The 12,372-nt window shown below is 38.0% G+C and overlaps 1 protein-coding gene across 6 annotated transcripts in view; it reads left to right on the top strand.

Moving 5' to 3' along the window:
• The window catches only part of LOC130930269 (zinc finger protein 287-like), an 82,183-nt gene that overhangs the window by 1,258 nt on the left and 68,553 nt on the right, over positions 1–12,372 (top strand). The gene's annotated exons all lie outside the window — the stretch shown is intronic.

Below are 12,372 nucleotides of genomic sequence, written 5' to 3'. Positions count from 1 at the left end.
ATATTTTTCTGTAAATTTTTGTTGGAATGAAAAGATAAGACACAACACAGATATATACATTCAACATACGGTACATAAGTACTGTGTTTGTTTATTCTAACAATAAATTTAAAAAACAACAAGATGGCATTAACATTATTAATATTCTCTTAAAGCGATCCATGGACAAAAAAAAAACTTGTAGTTCTTAAAAGATAAATGTTAGTACAAGTTATAGAAATTTTATATTAAAACCCCTCTTAAAGTTTTCGTTTTAATAAAATTTGTAACATTTTCAATCAAGAAATAAACTAGTAGCTCGCCATTGTTGATGTCATTACACCATGCTCACTCCCCAAGGCCATAAAATCATTTGGACCCAAGCGCCAGCAGAGGGCGCCAAACAACAAAAAACAAGTAACAAGCGGACATTACACTGCTGTCATTTTAATCTGAGCGGGGCATGTGCGTTAATTGCGTCAAATATTTTAACGTGATTTATTTAAAAAATTAATTACCACCCGTTAACGCGATAATTTTGACAGCCCTAATATTTACCCTTTAAAAAAAATTTTTTTTTTTTTTTTTTTTTTTTTTTTTTACAATTTTTCTTTGTTTGCATCATTTACTGTAATTGTCATCTAAAATACTGGGGAAAATGCGGCCATAACAAAAAAAAAATACAACTAAGTGATAGTTATGAGGTAGATATCCGTGACTTACTTACAGACACCATATTTTTCATTGCGACGAAATTTGTTTAAAAGTTTAAAATATGCGAGTGAAAAATTTTTTTAAAGTCGTTTTTTTTTTTTTTTTTACGGAATATTAGACATCAATTAATGATTCTAAGCTAAAAATGACAGACATTACGAATAATGAATATAATTACATAGCTTCTTTTTATGGCTGGGTTGTAAGAAAAGCGTTTGCGTGGCGTTTAAAAATAGTTTTGGAGCTTAATGCTCCTTGAATCTGCTATGACAGCATATAGTCATATTGTTCTATCAAACACAACAGTTCTTTTTGCATATTTTAAAGAGAGGTGCAAGAGCAGATACTGTTTTTTTTCAGTCCTGTCTGTGTTTTCCGCCCTATGTAACTTTAATATATTTAAAGTGTGCCTACTCCGTCTGGATAGAAAAATTCAGTTTTATTAAAAAAAAAAAACAAAAAAACATAATGATTAAATAATAATAGCTAATGCAGACCCGTGGAAATGTAGTCCAGTCAGTTCAAAAAACAGGTTATGTGCCAACTAAACATTTTTATAAATTTCTATCATGACAATTGTCATTGACAAATTGTTATTCCCACTAAATTGTTAGGGTTGTTCCGATCATGTTTTTTTGCTCCGGATCCGATCCCGATTGTTTTAGTTTGAGTATCTGCCGATCCTGATATTTCCCGATCCGATTGCTTTTTTTTTTTTTTTTGCTCCCGATTCAATTCCAATCATTCCCGATAATTTTTCCCGATCACATGCATTTTGGCAATGCATTAAGAAAAAAATGAATAAATCTCGAATATACGAATATATACATTCAACATACAGTACATAAGTACTGTATTTGTTTATGACAATAAATCCTCAAGATGGGATTTACATTATTAACATTCTTTCTGTGAGAGGGATCCACGGATAGAAAGACTTGTAATTCTTAAAGGATAAATGTGACTTTGTATATTGTGACTAAATATTGCCATCTAGTGTATTTGTTGAGCTTTCAGTAAATGATACTGCAGCGATTTAACTTCTGCCCACATGCCTGATGGGAAGTGCAACCATGACTGTGCGTAGTGGTACCAATTGATATATCTTCTCTGCGTTGGGAAATAACATAGGGTGTTAAGAAAAAGATCGACTACTACCTTTCTTACCCACATTGCGTCCCACCATATTTCTAATCGTTGGGAGAGGGATTGTAAAGCTTTAGCCAATTAAAAAAAAGTCTCTAAAGTCTGCCAAAATTCACTCTACTCATTATACGCTGCCTTTTAGCGCTATCTATAGGTAAAACTGCATCTTTATAGATCGAACGCGACAATGCGTGAGTGGGTCATGCAGCGCATGCGTTAATTACTTTACGTGATTAATTTAAGAGAATTAATTATCGCTGTTAACTAGAGGCGTGCGAAATTTCCGATTCTTAGATTATTTGCGATTCGGCCGTGGAAGATTCGAGAACGATTCACAAATATCCAAATTCCGATTATTGAATTATACCAGGTAAAGCGGAAGTAAAACACAGTCAGCCCGGTCTTTGGGACGCAATGACGAGAGTAAATATCATGTTCAACTCATGCCGCTAGATAAAAAAAAACAATCATACCTGACTGCGGCCGACGGCCGCTACAAACAACACCCAGTTGCTAGTTGCTACAAACATACGGCTACAGTAGATATCATATATATGTAGAACGAGATGCAAAATTACAGACGAAGTCGGTGTTAGAACATGTATTATTGAACAGAGATGCGAAATGACAGACTTTCCGGCGTAACTAAACAGCCGCCATCTTAAAGCAGTAGACCTCTCGAGAAGACTGTTGTAGCGAACCTAATTAACTTTTCATCTGAAATACTCCTAAATCGGCAGAATCTTGTCTTGAATCTATCTTTAAATGATGAAATAGTGTTAAAACTTTGACAAACGTAGACAGAAGGGAAATTATGGAATAACGGGAGCAATTTTAACAACTGTAACAGTTGATTCACAACATTAAATTAACTGAATGTAGTTTAAAGCTGCTGATACTGAATGGGGACTGGAGTTGTTTTATTTACTCTTATTTTTGTATATTTGTTTACTGTTATATGTTAACTTGAAACTGAAATAGTTGTTTGGTTTAGCCTGAGAGGATTTTTGAACAATTTTGGAACTAATGTACAAAACATTAAAAAAAAAAAAAAAAAAAAAAAAAATGAGGGGGGGGGGGGTGCATCAATAATCGTTTTATAATCGAATCGAAGCCTCTGAATCGTAATCGAATCGTTAGGTGCCCAAAGATTCCCAGCTTTACTGTTAACGCAATAAATTTGATAGCCCTACTTTAAGCCAAAACTACTCTGAAAACGATTTAAATTAAAAAAAAAAAAAAATATATATATATATATATATATATATATATATATATATATATATATATATATATATATATTAAAAAAAAGGCATGTCCGATATTTTTTTGCCGATTCCGATACTTTGAAAATGACGTGATCGGGCCCGATCGATCGGGATGCCGATCGATTGGGACATCTTTACTTATTATCATTCAATGTTCTAGATTGCACGAAAACAATAACCGAAATAAACTGACAAACTATTCAACCAGCATGTTTCCAAACGCAGCAGTTCAAAACTACATTTCCCATAATCCCTAGTGTGACTTAGCTCACTGATAGCTACGCAGTTAGCGAGTATCGGGAGCCAAGGCAAAATCAAACTTTGTTATAAAATTTTACAATCATCGGCAGCGCAACGATGTGACACCAAACAGGATTTTACAGATCATTCCAGTAAGAAGCTCTGACAAAAGGTCAACAGTTGCCATTATATACATATTTATCGTTAAAAAAAAAATTTGATCCAGGTGTGTGAAAGGAGGGAGACATGGAAAACAAGCTGGATAGGGGCTCTCGAGGACCGGACTTGGAAAATTCCCATATCTGACTTGCTATATAAGGCTCAGGATAACTATCTCACGATATGGCGATACAACAGTTATTGATACATGGGTCAGGAAATCATTCAAGGATATTCTACAGAAAAAAAAAACTATTTTCATCCTTCTGTGAATTTCAATGAGTTAATCACTGGTAGACGTCCAATCCATTTGAAGTGGGAGGGTGGCAGTTTCGTTCTTTCGCTGCCATCCCTCCCACTTGAAACGGAATAGACGTCTATGGCTGTCAAAGGCAGCCAATGAGCTAACAATTCAATCAATCATCATCAATGGCAGTGAAAGAGTTGATGAAAGATAGGTGTCAGCAAAAAAGTGTGTTTACTGTATCTGCAGCTAACGGGTTCTTAGGTTGTGTTCAGACTGCAGGCATATTTGATTCGAACCTGTTTCGTCCTCAAATCCAATTTTTACGGCTGGCAGTTCACACTTTTTTTTTTAAGAAGGTGTCCAGATTGGAATTGGTCCTGTTCAGACAGGGCCACATTATTGACCCATCTGACAAGTTGCTGTGGCAACGAATGTGTCATCCAGCGCGTATAGAGTTTGACGTCATAAAGTTGTGACAGCGGCAACAAACATACAACATGTGAGAAAGTATTCACAAGGAAGGGAACCAACTTTACTATACTGTTATAGGGCTGGGCGAAATGGCCTTAAGTACGTATTACGATAAATTGAGCAGATTTACCTCGATAACAACAAATTACGATAAATTCGACCAAGCGGACTGTTAGATAATTTGAAAATTTGAATCAATGAATCAAATTAACCGTTACTCGTTAAATTTATTTACCATCTTTCAATTTAACAATTGCACATGCAGTCTAAACATTAAGTATTAAAAAAATCTTGTAAACAATAAGAATTCAAGTGTAAACATTTATAACAGCTTGTGTGACTTGAAAAATTTACAACATAATAAAAATCAATTTGACGACTGTGCAAACATGTCATTCTAACACAAATGACTTGCAGCTGTAACAGTACACTTCAGACAACTTATTGGTAATTGCTGCTGTGACATAATTATTCAACACAAGTGTTTACGTCAAGGTTTCAGGTTTTTTTTTTCCCCAGAACATTTTTTAATACATGCAACCCCCTCAACCAGATTAAAGCTGTATTGCTCTGATGCCAATGAAACATTTTAGATTTTATGATGGCAGAATAAAGCAAACACATACAAAAAAATAGCTGTGGCCATTAAACTGTCATATTATATATAGGCTTCACTGTTGGATTATACTTTATGCTGAGTGCTTTACCATCATGAAAGCTTTCAGAGAAATCACACAGAGATACCAAGTAACGCAACATAATGATTGCTACATGAAGTCCGTGCCCAGTTCACTCATTCATTTCAGCCGTTTTGACAAGGTTAGAGCCGCTATCCGACTCCATCACGTTCATTTGTAGCTGCTGTTAGCCGCTAGCGTTAGCCTGTGGCTTGGCTACCAGAAGAAAGCACTGAAAGCATCCTCTCCTGAAATCGTGAGAACCAGGGAGGACAGCGGGTGAAAGCCCGTCTGGAACCCGCCAAGAGTTCACTTAATGTCGGGTGAAAGTTTGGCAAAGCTAACTTAAGCCCGACTCCATCCCGTTTACTTGTAGCGTTAGCTGCTAGCGTTAGCATACCGGGCTTCTGTTTGTTTGGCTTCCTGAAAACCACGTGACTCCATACGTAAACACACTGTCTGCTTTCTTAAAGGGGAATGAACATAGCCGAATAACACAGTCAAAGCGGGATGAAAAGACTATATTGTTTTATTAAATTACCGATTTTACCAACATGGTCAAAATTAAGTCGGTCATAGTGAAGAATTTCGGTAACGGTATATTTTCGGTTTACCGCCCTGCTCTATACTGTTATATTAGCCAGTATACAGCAGTTTCCCTAGCTAACAAACACTGACATTACTGACCATGCATTACCATTATTTATATGCCACTCCTCGCCATCTTTGTGAGGTGCCGTGCTGTCGAACACAAGCAGTGGGCGAACGCTGGTCTTGTCCCATAGAATGCCGTCTAATACCGGTAATTCATAAAAGTGAATTTTGGTTTTGTGCGTGTATATTAGGGCTGCAGCTATCACTTATTTTAGTAGTCCATTAATCGATGAACTATTTAGTCTGAATAATAGAATAATTGGATATGGAACATGAAAAATTAAAATACCTCAGCTGAGCCTTAAAGGGTATGACAACACCTGGGGAAATGCTAATATTCCATCATTTATCCATCAATGCATGCCTTTTGAATTCATATCATGCCACTTCGTGTAATTACACACATCGCAACACCAAGAAAATGATAGAAATTAGGTCGATTGTCAAGCTAAAAGGACCCGCCCCCGAGATGCCGGAAATCTAGCATATTGTGTGCGTGACGTCACTTTCGGGAAACAGCCGGCTCAGTGCTTGGTACTGAATGGCGGCGACGATGGCAGACAATTTTGTTTCTATTTGCAGCGACGAATCCGACGTAACGAACATTCTTCCAATGGTGACGAGGAGAGTTATGAACCTTTCTTTGGTGTTTTGGGTTATCAATTTGAGCCCAAACGAAACCCAATGCAGCCTAATGAAAGGATCATTGAGGGGAGCAATCACACTGATGAAACACCGGCGGCAACAGAATCCCCGAATGGTTTGTTTTGCATTTCTTTTTGTGAAGCTGATACACCGTGACCGCAAAATAAAGTAATGTATAGAATAATTATCATTTAATATGCTATCATCGGTTTCGCTCTGCCAACCGACACAAATATGAATGGGATTAGAGCAGGGGTCCCCAACCTTTTTTTGCACCACGGACCGGTGTGATTTGGGTCTTTTTTTTCACGGACCGGTGTCCCTCTTTTATATTCGGTTGGACTCTCAATGTTATCCAATGGTGCTAAAAAACTATTTACATCACAAACATACATGTGCAACACGCAAATAGCGTAAATTAACGCTTAACGACACGGCGAAGTCGTTAAGTGAGAGGGCTACGTGCAGTTGTTGTGTGCGCCAAACATGGCAAACGTAAGTTAATATTCCTTTCTTTAAAGAAAGTTTGTAGTGTGTACTTAGGAATCGCTGCATTCGCGGTCCTTTTTAACGTTACGCGCATGCCAACTTTGTCAGAACACCGGCAATGTGCGGCAGAAAAATACAGCAAATATAAAATAGCATTTGTTTTTAACCTCGTCATGTTAAGTGCAGGGAAAAAAATGCAACTCACCCGCTGAATCAGTGGGAGGGCTGAGTTTGTTTCGTTGAGACGAGATGGGAGAGTGAGAGAAGCTAGCATCACAAATACACGATGTTGGAAATTGTAGCACAGTTTTCAGCACGCTCCTAGCGATGTCGGGATATTCCGAAATGACTTTTAATCCAGAACTTCGGTAGAGTTGTTGTCTCAAATGTACGTTTAAGTCGCCGTGAGTTGCGATCTCTACAAGCTGATATTCCTTTTCAACAGACATGCTCGAATCACTCGATTTATTCACATACGGGTCACGAATTCACTCCTACGCAGTTCGTGGGTCTTTAGTGACTGGGAAGTAGCATAAATTTTGTTTTCTTTGAGGTTGTAGGCACATCTTCTGGCTCGTCAGGTTCCCGTTTCCCTGTAAAATTGCAAAATTAGCCCTCTTAGCACTGACGAACTTTACTCATTGTCTGCGTAGTCCAGCTCTTTTTCTCGCGTTCGGGAACTCATGGGTACTACATTGCGACAAATGGCTATTTGTAAACCACATAGCATGACAGGTTTGAACCATTTTAGCGATTTTTTTGATAAAACACGAACGCGACTCTCTCGTCGATAAACAACGATGGCACCTGCCTCGAGCTTTTGTTTCCTTGTTATGACGTCTCCACCCCATTCGGCTGATTCCGGAACACTTTCGGAAATATTCGTCATTTTCGATCTATTTTCGGTAATTGCTCATTAATCTGATTGATTTTTTTGTTAACTTTATCAATATTTGTTATCTTGGCACATAACGGTTCTATTGATGTCTCACACCCCCTTTGCGTTTTCATACCCTTTAAACAGTATTTAAAAAAATGAGGATTTATGTACAACAAAAGACCAATGGCTAACTTGCATAGCAATAGTCAGCTAGCTTAAATGCTATAAAACGCTAACTTTTTTTTATTTATTTATTTTTTTTACTTAGAATGCTCTTAACAAATTGTTCAGACACATATTCCCACAAAAAACGGCTAAATGTACCTATAAACTAAATTTTGAATGCATTAAAAAACATTAACTCAAACAAAAACTTGGCTTACGTTGATCTTCACAGGCAGCAGTTGGATTCAGCCATGTAAAATGAGGCAGACCAGAGGGCAGAGTATCCACCCTAATCAATAAAACTAAATGTCAACACTTTCGAAACAAACCATTACAACGGCACTTTAATTAAACGAATACTCGAAGCAATAAAATTTAATTAGAATATTTTTTTTCATTGAATACTCGAGTTAATCGATTAATGGTTGCAGCACCAGCGTATATACAGTGGGGAGAACAAGTATTTGATACACTGCCGATTTTGCTGGTTTTCCCACTTGCAAAGCATGTAGAGGTCTGTAATTTGTATCATAAGTTCTCTTCAACTGTGAGGGACGGAATCTTATACAAAAAAATTGAAAATCGCGTTGTATGATTTCTAAATAATAAATTTGCATTTAATTGCATGAAATAAGTATTCGATACATCACAAAAATCCAACTTAATATTTGGTACAGAAACCTTTGTTTGCTATAACAGATACCAAACGTTTCCTGTAGTCCTTGACAAGGTTTGCACACACTGCAGCAGGGATTTTGGCCCACTCCTCCATGCAGATCTTCTCCAGAGCCTTCAGGTTTCGGGGCTGCTGCCAGGCAACACGGACTTTCAGCTCCCTCCATAGATTTTCTATCGGGTTCAGATCAGAACAAAAATTTGGCTTCACTAAGGCTAGGTTCATACTGCAGGTTTTAATGCACAAATCTGATTTTTTGTCATGTCTGTTTTTTTGGCATGCCCGTTCAGACTGCCTTTGTCCATGGAGCCTGTTCAAGTATCACGCATACGCACTAATTCGCAGTCCGAGATGCGCTCAGCAAAGTGACTGCATGCGCAGAAGCATCAAAACAAATTACACAAGCTAGCTGTATGTCATTCCAGGGTGATCATATATTGATTTCCAAAAAGATGACACAAATAACATACATTAACTAGGCCTGCAAGCAGGACTGAACGGGCCCTCGCAATCTAGCGCAACTCGGACGTCATGCAACTCGGACAGTGTGCAGGTCAGGGTGGTGGCAGATCGTCCTCTCTAATCATCTCATTAGAACCTAACATGCGTGAAAGTTGCCTCTTTACATTCACACACCTAAGAGATAAAAACCCCTAATGGACAGAGGACTACAAAAAAGGAGCGAATAAAGGGTCATCACAGCAACAGACAGAGACATGTGGACATGGGCCGTAAAATAAGTATTTTAAAAGGTCTTGAAACTACAATGACCAACCTGAAAAGAACTGGACATATATTTTAAAAAATGAGTGACTTTCTATTGCCACTAGTTGGCGCTGTAGGGTTGATGCAAATGACCCCTACAGGACCCTTCAGACTATGACTCAACAAGCACGATATGTTTGGCGCAGATATGTTGTAGAAGTTATGACTGTTCAAAACTTGTGGTGAGACGAAATGGCTTCAGTCATTTTTACTTCTCCTGTTGGACCCTTCTGCTTCAACCAAACCTCAGTATTTTTCATCAGGCACCTGAACACATGTCTTAAGGCTACCCTGATGCAGGTTTGAGGTGAATAGATTTTTTTTCCTTGGAGGAGGAGCCTGTTTCGTAAAAAAGGCATTTCCTGTTCCCACTAGGGGGCGCTTGGCCTAATGAGTAATATTTCAATGCACTCGTGTTAAGGGTGGGATGCCGCATATACATGCCAGATATGAAAAAGATTGAAGGAGCTATTAGTCCTTTACTGAATTTGTCATTTTGCCGAAAAAATGGCCGACTTTGGCACCACGCCCAGGTCAGACCCATGAATGAAAACGCACCATTTTGAAAAGTTTAGATTTCATATGTCTCCTGAATTGTCTAACCAATTTTGAAGATGATCCAACTGATTCCCTCTGTGACAAGGTCTTAAATTTGCACCCTGTTAATTGATAAAAATTTCACATTCGATCCAAAATACCCCATTTTCTGTTGGGTTTGGAATATGGGTGCAAGATACTTTTTGGAGCAGTTTTGCACAAGGTATCGACTCCCCAAATTTCATTGCTCTACGTTAAAAAAACCTAATAGGAAACGCCTTTTTGAAAAATTCAAGGGGGCGCCACTGAGCCATTTTGTTACATTTTTTTGTAACGTTGCAAGATTATCGAAATCCACACAAAGCCGCATGTATGTGCAAAATTTGGTGAGTTTTCGTGCATGTCCAGGCCTCCAAATGTAAACTGTACTAGAAATGGACAGAAATTTCACATTCGATCCAAAATACCCGATTTTCTGTTGGATTTGGAATATGGGTGCAAGAGGCTTTTTTGAGCAGTTAGGCATAAGGTATCTACTCCCCAAATTTCATTGCTCTACGTTGAAAAAACCCAATAGGAAAGGCCTTTTTTAAAACTCCTTTCTGTCACCACTAGTTGGCACTGTAGAGTTGATGCAAATGACCCCTACAGGACCCTTCAGGGTATGACTCTCAACAAGCATGGGAAGTTTGGCGCAGATATGTTGTATATCTGCTGAGTTATGACTGTTCAAAGTATTTTGCGAGACAAATTGTTGACGATCATTTTCACTTTCATGTTTGGACCCCTCCGCTTCAACGAAACCTCAATATTTTTCATCAGGCACCTGAACACAGGTCTTAAGGCTCCCCTGATGCAGATTTGAGGTCAACAGATTTTTTTCCCTTGGAGGAGGAACCTGTCTCGTAAAAAAAGGCATTTCCTGTTCTCACTAGGGGGCGCTAGGCCTAATGGGCAATATTTCAATGCAGTCCTGTTCAGGCTGGGATACCGCATATACATGGCAGATATGAAAAAGATTGAAAGTTGTGTCAAGGAATTATTAGTCATTTACTGAATTCGGTGTTTTGCCGAAAAAATGGCCGACTTTGGCACTACGCCCAGGTCAGACCCGTGAATGAAAACACACCATTTTAGAAACTTAAGATCTCATATGTCTCCTGAACAGTCTCACCAATTTTGAAGATGATCCAACTAACTCCCTCGGCGAAAAGGTCTCAAATGTGCACCCTGTAAATCGATTAAAATTTCATATTCGATCCAAAATAACCGATTTCCTGTTGGGTTTGGAATATGGGTGCCAATGCTTTTTTGAAGCGGTTTTAGACAAGGTATAGACTCCCCAAATTTCATCGCTCTACGCTGACAAACCCTAATGTTATAGGCCAATTTTAAAATTTCAAGGGGGCGCCACTGAGCCATTTTGTTACATTTTTTTGCAATGTTGTTAAATTATCGAAATTTACAATTTTCCGCACGTATGTGCAAATTTTGGTCACTTTTCGCGCATGTTCAGGCCTCCAAATTGGCCGTTTTCATTTGCCCTGAAAAAAAAAAATAAAAAAAATAATAATCCTTTGCAAAACAATAGGGCCTTCGCACGCCTAGTGCTCGGGCCCTAATAATCCCCATTTAGTCCTTTATTCAAAGTTTATGACTTATAGAATGCATACACGCACGCACATAAGCCTTGACTTGTGTGCGTGACATGACGTGGGTGTGTCAATTTGCCCCGTCTTGGCTATGTAAGCAATACTGAAATATTGCTCATTCGGCGCATAGAATTAAAATTAGGGCTGTCAAACGATTAAAATTTTTAATCGAGTTAATTACAGCTTAAAAATTAATTAATCGTAAATAATCGCAATTAATCGCAATTCAAACCATCTATAAAATATGCCATATTTTTCTGTAAATTATATATATATTCTGTAAAATGTTGGAATGGAAAGATAAGACACAAGATGGATATATACATTCAACATATCGTACATAAGGACTGTATTTGTTTATTAAAACAATAAATCAACAAGATGGCATTAACATTATCAACATTCTGTTAAAGCGATCCATGGATAGAAAGACTTGTAGTTCTTAAAAGATAAATGTTAGTACAAGTTTCAAGTCATAGAAATTTTATGTTAAAACCCCTCTTAATGTTTTCGTTTTAATAAAATTTGTAAAATTTTCAATCGAAAAATAAACTAGTGGCCCGCCATTGTTGATGTCAATAATTACTTACACAATGCTCATGGGTGCCGAAGCCTATAAAATCAGTCGCACCCAAGCGCCAGCAGAGGGCGGCAAAACTCCATAACACACAATTAACAAGTGGGCATTTCTTTCTACTGTCATTTAATTCTGTCTGAGCAGGACATGTGCGTTAATTCCGTCAAATATTTTAACATGATTAATTTAAAAAAATAATTACCGCCCGTTAACGCGATAATTTTGACAGCCCTAATTAAAATAGAAAATTGTCAGGCTTATCCTTTTCTTCATTAATGTTTTTTATGACCGTGGTCAAGCCCGCTTCGCGCATAAAAGCAGAGTTCAAGCCAGAAGCTAATGCACAGCTACATCGCTCCCGTCCTGCATGCCGCTTTCGCTTTGCTGAAGTCATTGCTGCATGAATTCCGATTCGGGAGACTTGAAAGTTC

Source organism: Corythoichthys intestinalis, chromosome 1, assembly GCF_030265065.1.
Source record: "Corythoichthys intestinalis isolate RoL2023-P3 chromosome 1, ASM3026506v1, whole genome shotgun sequence".
NCBI classification, from domain to species: domain Eukaryota; kingdom Metazoa; phylum Chordata; class Actinopteri; order Syngnathiformes; family Syngnathidae; genus Corythoichthys; species Corythoichthys intestinalis.
This window is presented reverse-complemented; position numbering and strand designations above follow the sequence as displayed.